Source organism: Pelophylax lessonae (assembly GCF_965119305.1).
Source record: "Pelophylax lessonae genome assembly, chromosome: 8".
NCBI classification, from domain to species: Eukaryota; Metazoa; Chordata; class Amphibia; order Anura; family Ranidae; genus Pelophylax; species Pelophylax lessonae.
This window is the reverse complement of record NC_138775.1, coordinates 62296723-62310358: the sequence shown is the minus strand read 5'-3', so window position 1 is coordinate 62310358 and position 13636 is coordinate 62296723.

Here is a 13636-nt window from a genome sequence, read left to right as displayed (position 1 = left end):
TACAAACAACCAAGAGTATAAAATCTGTTAATGATAAAAACTGGTATTCCATTGACTAAATATGTTCAGCAAAGGTGCATGTGTTTGTTAGCATTGATGTTGTTACTTTATTTCCATTTCAATACTAATAAAAGGAAATGTTTCACAGCAGGAAAACGCAAAACTACCAATGCATTTCGGGGGTCAAACTCTCCCTTACTTAGGACTCGAGTTAAAAAACAAAATGGTGGGAATGTCTCATAATATGTCGGAATCTACAAAAACTTTAATAAGAACTAGGGTTGGACCGATGCCAGTTTTTTAAGACCAAGTACAAATACTGATACATTTCCTCAGGTACTCGCCATTACCAATTACCGATACTTTTTTTTACATTTTTTTTAACATTGTACCTTTAACTTAACTTTTTTTTTTTTGATCAATGTTATTGCTTTTACAAGGGAGGAACAACATACCTTGTAATAGGTGTGGAGATATCTGGGGTCTATTAGAACCCAAATCTCTCCTCTACTACACCAGTGTTTCTCAACTCCAGTCCTCAGGGCACACTAACAGGCCAGATTTTAAGTATTGCCTTGGGGAGATGCGGATTAGAATACTGCAATCACTGAGCAGCAAATTATATCACCTGTGATGTATTTCAGTTTTCTTGCAAACCTGACCTGAGGACCGGAGTTGAGAAACACTGCACTACACTAACCTACCAGATTCCTACTTCCTGCACTATTCCCCCCCCCCCCAATGTACAATATAGATCAGTGGATTTTTCTTACCTCTTCATGGCCTCCATGATTGTCCATCTGAATAGGACTCTCACCAGCACTGGGTACTATTCTGGAGTCCTGCCACCCAGCTGCTCCTCAATATCCCCCGGCCTGCCGAGAGCTCCACCAACCCTGCTGTACGCTTTGCACCGAGTGCTGCCCCTCCGCTCCCCCTCCGCTCCCCCTCCGCAATTCTCACACACACAGGCCGGCCACACCAGGGGGAACATGGGGGACAGGCTGGACCACAGGAGTCCATGGGTGGGGTAGAGTGCTGCAGGGCCCGGAATATGCCTCATCAGAAGGGGTAGGGGGCCGGGGGTGGCACTCGGCTTCAACACACAGCACACATGTGATGTCACTGTCAGCAGATACAGCACAGTAATAATTTTGCACCCCCCATGCTACTCCACTGCCAGCAGGCCCCCTTTTACGGCCGGGCCTTCAGACAACAGCCGAACTGACCAACCAGTCGGTCCGCCCCTGCCTCTAGGAGAACACTCTACAACTGGAGGGAGAGAAAGGAGGTGGGGAAGGTACCCGGTAGAGCTGGTGGGAGGGAAAGGAGAAGGCGGGGAAGGCACCCGGAAGAACTGGTAGGAGGGAAATGAGGAGGCAGGGAAGGGAAATCCCACTGACAGCTGAAACGTTATCGGTTGTTAAGGACCCGGCAGCCCCGCTCCTTAACAACCGATAATTTCAAGTATTCTTTTGTATACAATTTAGCGGTCAGCGGTGGAATCCCGCTGACCAAACCGGAAGGTATCGGTTTCTAGTATCGGCGCATTTGCACAAGTACCAATACTTGTGCAAATGCTTAGTATCGGCGCCGATACCGATACCAGTATCGGTGCAACCCTAATAAGAACTAAAAAATGATGTGACTTTTAAGATAACCTAATCAGCAGGAATTATTTTTTTTTAAGATGTAAAAGTCACAGAACATCTTGATCTTTAATCGCATAAAAAAATTTTTTCTACCGCTTAGGATCAAGGTGCCCTGTGACTTTCACACCATCAAATAATCATCCCTGGTGATTATGCCACCTCAAGAGTCCCACCATCTTTTTAACACGAGCCCTAAGGAAGAGAGAGTTTGTTTGACCCCCAAAACACATTGGAAGTTGTGTGTTTTCCTGTTGTGAACCAGTTCTTTTCATTAAATCAATTAAATGTTGGACTCTTGGTCCCTTGGCACTCTCGTCAGTCTGTGCAAGCAGGTCCTTGACCTCCACTGTAGCATCCTCATAGCTTGGTCAAACAAAACTTTAATCCTTCTGAACGGACAGAAATGTAGTATTGAGGCCATCCCTCTGCTTAGACTGCTCTCTCCCCACTGTAAGCACACTGGCTTCTAGTGCTGCCCCTTCCTCTCCCAGTACTCCTGCCCCAGAGATTTAAGCCTCGTACACACGATCAGATAATTGGATGAATTTTCATCCGTTTTTTGTTACATGCTAGTCTCATGTCGAAAGTGAAGAGGTTATTTTCATAGGAAAAACTCTCGTACGACAGAATTCAGCTTCAGAAGTGATGTAATGTGTTGAACTGTTTTGTATGTATTCTTTCATTTCCGAGCATGCGTATTCTTGTTCTTACGATTTTGTTCCAAACGAAAACTGTACTAATAAACGAAAAACGGACGTTGTGTTCACGCACGATAAACATTTTATAGCCTGCACATCCAGATTTTGTCATACCAAAATTTGTAATCTGCTGTCGAAAGCACCATACTAACAATCCAAAAATCGGTGGATCGTTTGTCAGATTTTCTGATCGTGTGTGTACGGGCCTTTAAAGGATGTGGATATCTAGGCAGATTTAGGTATTAATACAACTTGCATTTAAAATACATTCTATGATTTGTAACTGCTTTTGTTTTTTTTTATATGTGACTGGAATTCAGTTTTAATTGCCTGTCCTTAAATTGTGGTTGGTCAGATCCATATGATTGTAAGAAAGACACATTGGGGGAGATTTACTAAAACTGGTGCATGCACAATTTAGTGCAGCTATGCATAGTAGCCAATCAGCGTCTAGGTTTTATTATCAAAGCTTAATTGAACAAGCTGAAGTTAGCAGCTAATTGTTTACTATGCACAGTTGCACCACATTCTGTGTGTACCAATTTTAATAAATCTACCCCTTTCTCTACTTCAGAAAAGTCTATTCAGAGTGGATTATGATGTTCTAGCTGGCTGCAGTGTACATCACTGTATTTCACATTGAAGTCGTAGTAATAGCCTCGTGTTAAAGATTTACGGATGCAGAGAATCAACTAAATTCCTTTTTATCTTCTATTTCTGTTTAATTTCTAATGATGGCCAATTGCTGATAGATCTACAAACTAACATTAAATCAGCAGCAACTGTGGGTATTTCCTTTAGGAACCCCCTTTCCTATCCCAAGACCTAAAAGTATGTATTATCCCAGTGGCTCCAGAAACTCAAGTGCTTAACAACGCACTTGTGTCATTTTCTGCTCTACTGCGTTGTAGGTACATCCACTTTCATTGCTCCCATTGGTCGAGCTTTGAGGATATTTGAAAACTCAAAATAGACTAATGCCTTGTACACATGCATCGATTATTGGCCGGGAATTTTCGGCCAACGTCCGATCGGCCGATTTTCGGCTTGTTAGTATGATGCTTTCGACAACCAATTCCGACTTTTCGGCCGAAAAAAATCTGGTGTGCAGGCTATAAAATTTTTGTTGTCCGTCAACACAACGGCCGATTTTCCGTCAGTCAGTACAGATTTCGGCAGACAAAAATCTGATGAGCAAGACTGGGCATGCTCAGAGAAGAAAAAACACACGGAAAGTAAACCAGCACATGACCTCACTTCTGAAGTAGATTTTTGTTGGCCGAGAAAATTTGTGCGCAGTCTAGGCACATTCCAACCAACAAAACACCACTCTGGACAAAAGTCGGACGATCGGTCAGCCGATAATCGTTGCGTGTGTACGAGGCATTAGCCTCATTTTCTACTCAAACACATTGCTGACACTTGTCATAGATTTCCAGAGACTTTCCCAGATTTATAGGATTAGTCCATAGAATTGTTGGTTTCTGCTTTTTGGCGTATACCACTTTTATGGAAAAATCACAGTTTTTGTCTTCTTTGCATCTTGTATCAACTTTATCTGGTAATCATTATTCGTGTTTTCATTATGAAATTGTATTTTTTATAAAGAGACAATAATGTAAGGGGTCTTTTGATGGGTAAGGGACACATCCTTAATGATAAAATGTCCCTAAAAAAAAATGTTGAAAATGTTGACTGATTTTTTAGGAATATTTTTTTTTTCAGTCTAGATTGCACACGGAAAAAAAAAAAAAAAATCTAAAAGGGTCCGTTTCAGTTAAGCAGGTACTATTAGTACTAGGTTTTATCTATAGTTCACGTGGGTCCTATCCACAACAGTCACAGCTGCCTCACCAGCCAATCAGAAGCTACCATTCCTCCAGTACTACATGAGAGAAAAAGAGTGAATCTGATTGGTGGTTTTTGGGCAAAACAGACTATTGTGTTTTAAATGAGAAGCGGCCTGATATGTTTATTATACAACCAAATCCTTTTAGATTTACATTCTGTGACCTCAGAACCAACACTATAATTTGTGAATGTAACCTTTTGCACTAATCATTGTAAATAATACTGTTTAACTATCTATTATATAATTTGATAAGGGAACCTAATAAATAAATGATTTATTAATGTTTAAAGTGATAATGAATTATCTATAGTTAGCAGATTGACTGGCTCATATTGGTGGCAGATTTGCTTGGTATGCCAAGTTATATTTTTTGGAAGAAAGTTATTTACTTCCTTTTCTCTGTTTAAACTGGTTATAGGAAAGATCTACTGGACCTAAATACTGTAGATGAACTATCACACTAGTATATAGAATTATACACAGGATAATGATCACCATGAAACTCCCGGCAAGTGCTTAACACAATATTGTGATAAATACATTTGCATGGTCTTGTGATTTGTACACTGCATAGACAGGTGACACCTTATTTCATGGTTCAGCTTTGTGTCTTCCAGTGTCACCTTGCCCCCACTAACCTGCTGGGGAGACTGTATGATCCCATTGCTGATTCCTGTTTGAGTGATCTGGATGTAATGCTGAACCAAGAGTTAGAGGTGGCATCATCTTGGTTGAACAGTGTACCAGAGCTGTGGAATCACAAGACAGGATGAACAGAATTATAGTCCAGTGGTAGGGAAAATTTGTCTTTTTTTTTTTTTTATTTATTTTTTTTACTGTGCATATACAGTAGCTGTTTAGCTGGAGTCCTGCATTAAAAAGCATCTTCCTGGGCGTGTGGTCAGGAATGCCTAGTTCACACTTTATCTCACTTGAAAGTCCTTAAAAATATTTATTTGTATCTATGTTAGATCCAGCCAGCCATAGTGACACAATGGCTTCAATCCAGCTTCAGCTCAGGATCCTTATTTTATTTCGTCCTCAACTTGTCACAAAATTGTTGCTGAAGCCTTGAAAAAAGGGAGCATGATTTCCCCAGAAATGTGTTGGCTGTATGTGATGGTCTTGGCAAATAAAGGACATGAGTGAATTTCAAGCAAGATGGAAATTTTGTACTAAGTGATTACAAGTTCTTCATCTGTTGAGTGATTTAACTTTCATGATTAGAGAGGCAGCAGCATAGGCCCAGAATTGGTCTTCACCGACAAGCCTATGTCCAGTGAGGATAACTCACTAAAATCAATCTCTACCCTTGTCCAGCGTTACCGCACACCTATAAACCTGCTTCAACAAGCAAGGACGGAGCGGCTAATGTACATACAGCACAGGCCTCCTCAAAAATGTTGATCTGTATAGCAATGCATTTTATTTAGAGGAGACAAATAGAATATCCCATAATATAATGTATACTGAGTCAAACCAATGGGTTTTTTTTTTTATGCAGAAAAGAATGCATTTTCCAAATTTATTATGGCTATATGGTCATGTTGTGTTAGATAAAAACATCCTTTTTTTTAAATAATATCAGGAGACATTCCAACATAATACATTTCTTTTATTCGAGAGATATGCTAAAGCTTAGAAACCCCACTTTGGCTAAATTTATCTCTTTAGCACTTAAAAAAAAAAACATACATGTGCCATCAGGATATTACGAAATTTGAAAATACATTACTGGCTTTAGAGGGGATTTTTCTATACATGTGTTATTTGTTTTGGTGCACTATGATTAGGACTATTTTCTTTGTCCCCCTTCTCCCTTGGGATGTTCTCCTCTTGCACTTTTGGACCCTCAGGAAGCCCATAAAATATGAAGGCTGGCCCATTAGCTTTACTGGGCTTGTATTCCAATATATGGACGGTCACAAGAGTCACATGGATGGTAAGAGATTTGCTGGGGCTAAGTTGCTTCACTCTTCCGTTTTTTGTTTAGGTATAAGGTAACGGTTGTATTTGGTGGTTTCCCTCCTTCTCATTGGTTCCTTGCATGGTTGGAGGAACCTGTTGGTTGCTATGCTGCTTCACTATTCAATATTGTGCATTGGGTAGCTGAATGTCTCTTTTCCATTTAACAGGAGGAAATAGGCCTGAATAAGCCCTCTGCTTAATTGGTGTACCATGTTCGATAAACCACCTTGATTGGTGTAAAGCATTTTTTTTCTTTTTCTTTTTTAACAGCCTTTTTCTGCCATTTTTTGTATTAGTATTACTTTACTTGGACTCATCTCCCCAGATGTGGCTTTATATGAGATAATGTATTAAGAATAAGATTTTTATAATATTTTCTTGTGTTTTTCCTAGTCATGCCAAATCAATTTTTTTCTTTCTTTTTGCAATCTTTTGTCTGTTTAAAATTAGTAATGTTAGTTTTTGAGATACTGTTTTATGTGATTAATTGTAAATGTGTAATTTTGAAGTACGTTGGATCCAAAGTGAGTCAGCACAGGAAACACGTGTGACAGGGACAATACACTAAAATTGTGCTGTGATTTGGGTGTACTATGCAGTGCTTTGAAAGCACCTAATGCTTATCGGGCCAGCCCACCCCAAATTGTACGCTTTTAATAAATTCTGGAGATTTAAACCACCAAACAGATGAGTTCCCAGGTTTAAACACCTGCTGTGTCAAACATGAGAGGCTCCCATTTTTCATTTATCTCATTATATGGAGAATGCATTAGGGTGGGTCTGAAACACAAAAGTGGTCAGGAACACCTAAAACTCTCACCACCAGGCTCCACCTTTCATCAAAATCTAATTTTTGGGGAAGCGATTTCTTGAGCAAACCTGAACCAAAGCTTTTTCTTAAACAATTTTATTAAAAGTAGCATTCAATGTATTTTTAAAAGTTTTCAAAGTAGCTTGGGGCCCCTGCTGTCGTTCCTTTGCCTACCAAGCTGATAAACAATCTGTAGGCACTGCCATATTGATTTTGACTTGAGGCTGTGTGGTATAGAGCCGGCTGCCTAATAGCATGATGGTATATAACCAGCTCCCAAGCCAGCCATTGTAGTAACCTGGCAGTGTAGGGGAATAGTTATTCTAAGTGGACACTTAAAATAACGCCCCCCCCCCAAAAATAAAGGTTAGGTGCTCAATGTTGTGATTGCCCAGGAGGAGAAAGGGATTGAGATGCAACCTTAGTGCTGGGGGCTATTAGCTCTGCAGCATTCACATTTTTAGCTGTCCAGAACCACAGCAGGAGCTGTACTATTTAGTCAAAATACTAATTTTTAAAAGAAAAGTGTGGCATTTAAAAAAAAAAAAAAAAAACATACATACCTAGGTGGATGCTGCATCTGTCCCCCGCCACCTCTAAGACCAAGAACTGAGCGATCAAAGACTGCTGATTCCTCAATTCTCAGTCTTAAGTGAGCAGTGAGCCAATGATTACCAGTCACAGGCTCTCTGCTCCTCCAGCGCTCATTGGAGCTCCAGGCTGTGGAGCTAGGGGGAGAGGCTGGCTCAGGCTTTAGAGGCTGAGCCAGCTGCTGGTCAGGCATCTGGGTGGATCCTGCTTCTAAATTTGGGATTCCCCCAGAGGCTGGACCGGCCCGGAGTTTCGTTTTAATGGGAACCTCTCAATAAAGTAATATGAGAGCTCCTATAGTCGACCATTTAATGCTGGTTTCAGAGATCTAATCTTATCCTCATGTCAGTACCTGGACACTGAATAAATATTCGGAAACCCAACATACAGATGTTTATCCCAAGTCAGCAACTCAGTAAGTAGTGAAAAAAACAGTCCAGAAACCTCCACCTTTTTAAAAACAAGTCAGCAATGGCTCTTCCAAGTTTCTATCCTAATAAGTTGCTTTACCATTTATTGTCCCTGGTCCATAACCCTCACACTTCCTATTCATTGCCCCTTTGTTTCCAGCTTCATAGCGTTCCTAACAAGGTTTATTTGTGAGCATAAAGTAAGCGGTTATAATAAAAAAGTGCTTAGACAGCATTCTGAATGAATACCTTTTGAGGCACACTGCTACAAAGAGAAATTATATAGGATACTTTTGGGCTTATTTAAAAAAGTAGTTCAAAGAGTAAAAAGCAGTAGCTCCAAGCAACCAATGAGAATCCATCTGTCATTGGAGCTGTCAAAACAATGCAATATGATTGTTAATTGGTTGCCATGGGTTACTATGCTCCTGGCCTTTTTGTGTTAGTGAAATGATTACCATGCCTTGTGATTTAAGTGGCTGTGATCTGTAAATAACACTCTATTGTTTATAATTTCTATGACTCGCTCATAACTTTTTGAAGTCCTGTGTATGTAAATGTTATATGAGTTATTGGAAAAATTTAAAAAAAGTTTTACTAAACAGACGTTGTGTATTTATTTTCCAGCAGACCTTGTTTGTCGAAGTATCAGATGAGCCGGTCAGCTCTACCATTTCTCAGTATAGAGCTTTCAGTGGGAGAAAATGGAATGTAAACATTGCCTGGTGCAGCAGGGAGGCAAGCAGTGTAAGGATCTGTGTCAATGGACTTGTGTGGATGGCATCAGTTTGATATCGGTGTAAGATTCTTCTGAGGTCATTCAGAATCTATTGATGGCTGCATATGACCTGCTTGAAGCAGGTTTTGCATTCCTTTTGATTGGTATGGGAAAGCAAAACTTGCTTGATGTTGCCAAAAGCCCCTCAACACAGACCCTACAGCAGAACTACCTTGCATCTGAGGTCTAATTTTGTAATGAAACCCTCTGTGGGTCCTCCCCCCCCCCCCCCCCCCAGCCCCTTATCTATTATACCCAAAGGACGGATGATACAAGAGTTCATTACTAGTTTGTTATACCTTAAATAATGCAACTTGCCAATAGTGATCATTAAAGCGTAACTCCACTTTTGTTAAGATAAAAACATTTCCCTCTAGGTGATCTATGTACATTAAAAAAGAATAGCGCGCAAATGCAAAAGAAATAACTACCAAATCTGAAGACAATCCATAAATAAAAATGGGGGTTTGGTCCCACCATATGGCCATATCGTGCTCAAGCCCACTACTGCGTCAAAGTACCCCATTATCAGTGGGTCCTACACTATCCATGAAAAAGAGATGAATCCAGCCTAACCCTTGGAGATAATACTCCTTGCTGGGAAGGATGTGCAAATGCACTACAGGGGACTCCTCCTATATCCACTTGATGGTGGACACTGATTGAGTACAGGTGTGTGTGGGGGGGGGTGGGGAGGGTTGCTCAACCTCGATAGTCTGGTCAGACCGAATACATAATAAACAGGCAAAAAATTTGGGGGAGCATACCCATGTATTTCTAAAGCTGCTGCAGCTATGAACCAAAAGACATGTATATTAAAAAAGAATAGCGCGCAAATGCAAAAGAAATAACTACCAAATCTGAAGACAATCCATAAATAAAAATGGGGGTTTGGTCCCACCATATGGCCATATCGTATTATCTCCAAGGGTTAGGCTGGATTCATCTCTTTTTCATGGATAGTGTAGGACCCACTGATAATGGGGTACTTTGACGCAGTAGTGGGCTTGAGCACGATATGGCCATATGGTGGGACCAAACCCCCATTTTTATTTATGGATTGTCTTCAGATTTGGTAGTTATTTCTTTTGCATTTGCGCGCTATTCTTTTTTAAGATCTATGTACATTGCAAGGATTTTAACAAACTTTGTTGCAGATTCCTACCTTTTGTTATTCTGAAGAAATCCCTGTATGTTTATATGTCCATGTGGGAAAATGAGTCCTAATTATCAATTAGTTGTGCACCGGCAGGGCTCTAATGAGGAATACTGCTGGGTCTGCATCCCTTTAGCCGTGATTTCCTATTGGATGTATCTCACCAAAAATTGCATTTTTGTTCAAGGAGATATGCCTGAAATCGGACTTGTATTTTAGTGCAGACTTCTGGGAAAATCAGTAAGCCAATCACACAAGCAGGAAATTATGTTTCCGGGGGGCATTCTGTGTACAGAACACCTCCAGATAGCCACATTGTATTGCATTTTACAGAAAATTACACAGCTGTATTTTCAATAACATCCAATTACAATATGACTTTTATCACAATTGGTTACGCTATATTTTTATTTGCCATCTTTTTCCTCACAGAAGTGGAGTTACCCTTTAATTGTACCTCTATCCTCGCTTTAATAGCAAGTGCAATATACAGAAGACTCGAGTACCCTGTACATGAAAAACATGCTGTTGCTCTAAATGCCCACAGCAGGACCCCACACTGCTAAAATTAGGCTCCCTTGCCAATATAAACTTGTACAAAGATATATCTTTCTCCAAAACGTGCATCTTTATTTCACAACCTCCTAAATTTATCAGAATAAACATATTGTTAACACCTGTATTATATACACATTACCGTATATACCAGGAGGTACTCCCTTTTTCCTTCCTCAGTAGACATAATAAACTACTAGAGCATAAAATTAGCTTCTCCATCTTCAAAACCTTCCCTTAAAGTGAAGGATGCTGCATCTTTCCACCACCGGCTGTAAGGCTGAGAACCGATCAGTTAAACGCCACTGATCCTTCGCTTCTCAGTGCTCTGTGAGCAGAGAGCTGGTGACTGTCAGCCACTGGCTTTCTGCTCTGCTCACTGGAGCGCTGGGCTTGGGAGGGGGGGGGGGGGGGTGAGTGGCTGGTTTAGGCCCGGGTGGCAGGCATATCTTGACCATGTTGTTGCAATCTTGTCCCAGTCTGGGCTGGCTCTGTGACTTCAGCCGACAGGGGGCTTCAGCCTGCTGTTGGCTGAAAATGGGTCACAGGAGTGCAGAACAAACTGCACTCCTGTGATCCACAGGAGAAATACAGCCAAATGAGCTTTGGCTGTACTTCTCCTTTTAACCTTGAAATTAGTACCGTATTTTCCGGCGTATAAGACGACTGGGCGTATAAGACGACCCCCCTAATTTTCAAGTTAAAACATAGGTTTTGGGCTATACTCGCTGTATAAGACTACCCCCCTTCCGAAGCAAGGCAACACCATTGAAAAACATCAGATTTCTCATAGATCTCCAAGGTACCCCAAGTACTGTAATACATGTAATCTCTCATAATATCTCCAAGGTACCCTAAGTATAAGTATTACCAGTTGATGTAATTTTTAAGACGCTGGCTGTGTGGGTATCCTGTACCGGTATACCGTATGTATGTATTTGAGAGATTACATCTACTTATACTTGGCTTACCTTGGAGATATTATACTCGGCGTATAAGACGACCCCCCATTTATGTGGGATTTTTTTGAGGTTCAAAAGTAGTCTTATACGCCAGAAAATACCGTAATTCTGTGGAAGAACACGACAACACACCACCCCTATGAAGAGTCTGCATACATCCTACATTCCAAAATTCACCTATTTGATAAGAGCAACCCTTTTCCCCTAAGCCCCCAGTGTGGGTGCATAGCAGTCATTCTGCCATGGTATGTATTAAGTTGGCCATTGGAGCATTTTCCATCTTCACTCAGGACTTTTCTTCATAAAAGCAACTCTTTTAATAAATTGTCATTACAGAAAATTTAGCTCTTTTTAAAGCTAGAGACAATTATATGCTTTTGGCTTAAAAATAAAACACAGAGCAGCTCCAAACATCACTAATGTGAAGCTCCTTTTCCTCTACTCCCAGTTTTATAGTTATATTAAACCCTCTGTTATTTTTATATTCAGCAGCTGATTTCATCACTTACGAAGTATGTCGCTTCTTTATCTGTTCCAGTGTAAGCTGGTGTTAGGACTGCTGCCCCAGGTTTCCTGTTTGGGGGTGACTCCTTTTTCTTGCAGTATTCTGTGGAGTCACCCTTGAACCAGGGTCTAGAGTTGTGTCTCCCTACACCGTGTGCATTAATAGGAACACACAGCCCCATAGCCCAGGGTGGCAAGGCACTCCCCTTCAGGAAACTGCCATTTTTAAGGAAATATTCCGCAATCAGACTGAATCACCCTGCCGTGGGGAAAAAAGTGCCAGAACTCTGGGTTCTTTCAGAGTTTGACTCAAACCCTCCTTTATAAGGACCTATCTGATGCTACATCCCCAGCAGCCACAAAAGAGGCCTTTGGAGGGCGAATTCTCAACTCCGCTGCCTTTATAGTGCTAGAAAGCGAGCTGGAAATATAATAATTAAAATGGAAAAAATAAGTGTGTCTATGAATCTGGAGATTCAGAAAATATTTAACATGTCATCATTACCTGGTAACATGGAGAGGAAAACTGGATCTCTGGTGGTGCAGGATATAGGATCCTGGTAGATGAGTGCTCAGTAGACTATTTAGAGGTCTTGAATACCCCTCATATTAATCACAAGAAATTTAGAATCAAAACCTGCCACTCTTTAAGGGGAAAAATGCCCATGGCCAGGGCATATGAAGAGATTGTAAGAAGCACAGGTCTCCCTAACCATGTAGAATATTTTATTGAAGATTTTTGTTAACCTGTCAAAACTCTGAGCTCTGCATCCCTTCTCCCAACGCTAATTGCAGTATATAAATCCATGCAATAGTCTCTGTGAAGTGCCAACTTTGCTGAGGAACAAAGGCATCGTGATGGTTTACTATAAAAAAAAAAAAAAAACATGCTACTTTAGTGGCCGAGGTTATGGGTCTACAGATGCATGCCAATCCACTAACCCTACTCTTTGGATACCTTGATGGACCCTCCCTTAGGCCTCACCAGTTATCTATCTCAATTGATCAGCAGATACAAAGCTTGGATTTCTACATGCCTTATGGTAGCCAGAAGAGGCATCCTTAGGAAATGGATATTGACAACTCCACCGGTACTAACTGATGTGAAAAAAACAACATTTGCAATACTGAACTCTAGTCACTGCAAGTTGGCTAATAGTCTGGACCTATACTAACAGCTGTTTTGTTACAAGTGTGATCTTCTCCTGTTGCTCTCTGTTTACACATAAGAATCAGCCCTGAGAATAGAAACCTAAATCACTGAAATGTGTTGGGTTACCATTAGATTTTTAATAAAGTATTTTACACCATAAAGGCGATAGATCGGTGCTACTTTCAGTCTCTGTATTCATATTAGCTGTCGGCTTTGCTTCTTCAAATAGAGTAAAGTGATCAGTATTCTACATTCCTTTTTTGCCTGGTATGGAACGTTGCCATAGTAACACAGCAGCATTGTTTTTCTCTCTTTGGTGACAGACATGAACATCCATCCTTGTCCAACCAAAATCACTGTATTTGAAACACAAATCTCATACTTTCTCATGAAGAAATAGATAATCTGTTTACATTTTGTTTCAAGACACACCTCCATTTTAAATAATATTCCAACATGTAGAAGGCCCTTCACTTTTTAATGTAAGCATAATTTTAGAAATCGGTAGGGATCTTGTGAATAACCCCTTTAGCTAGAGGCAAATGG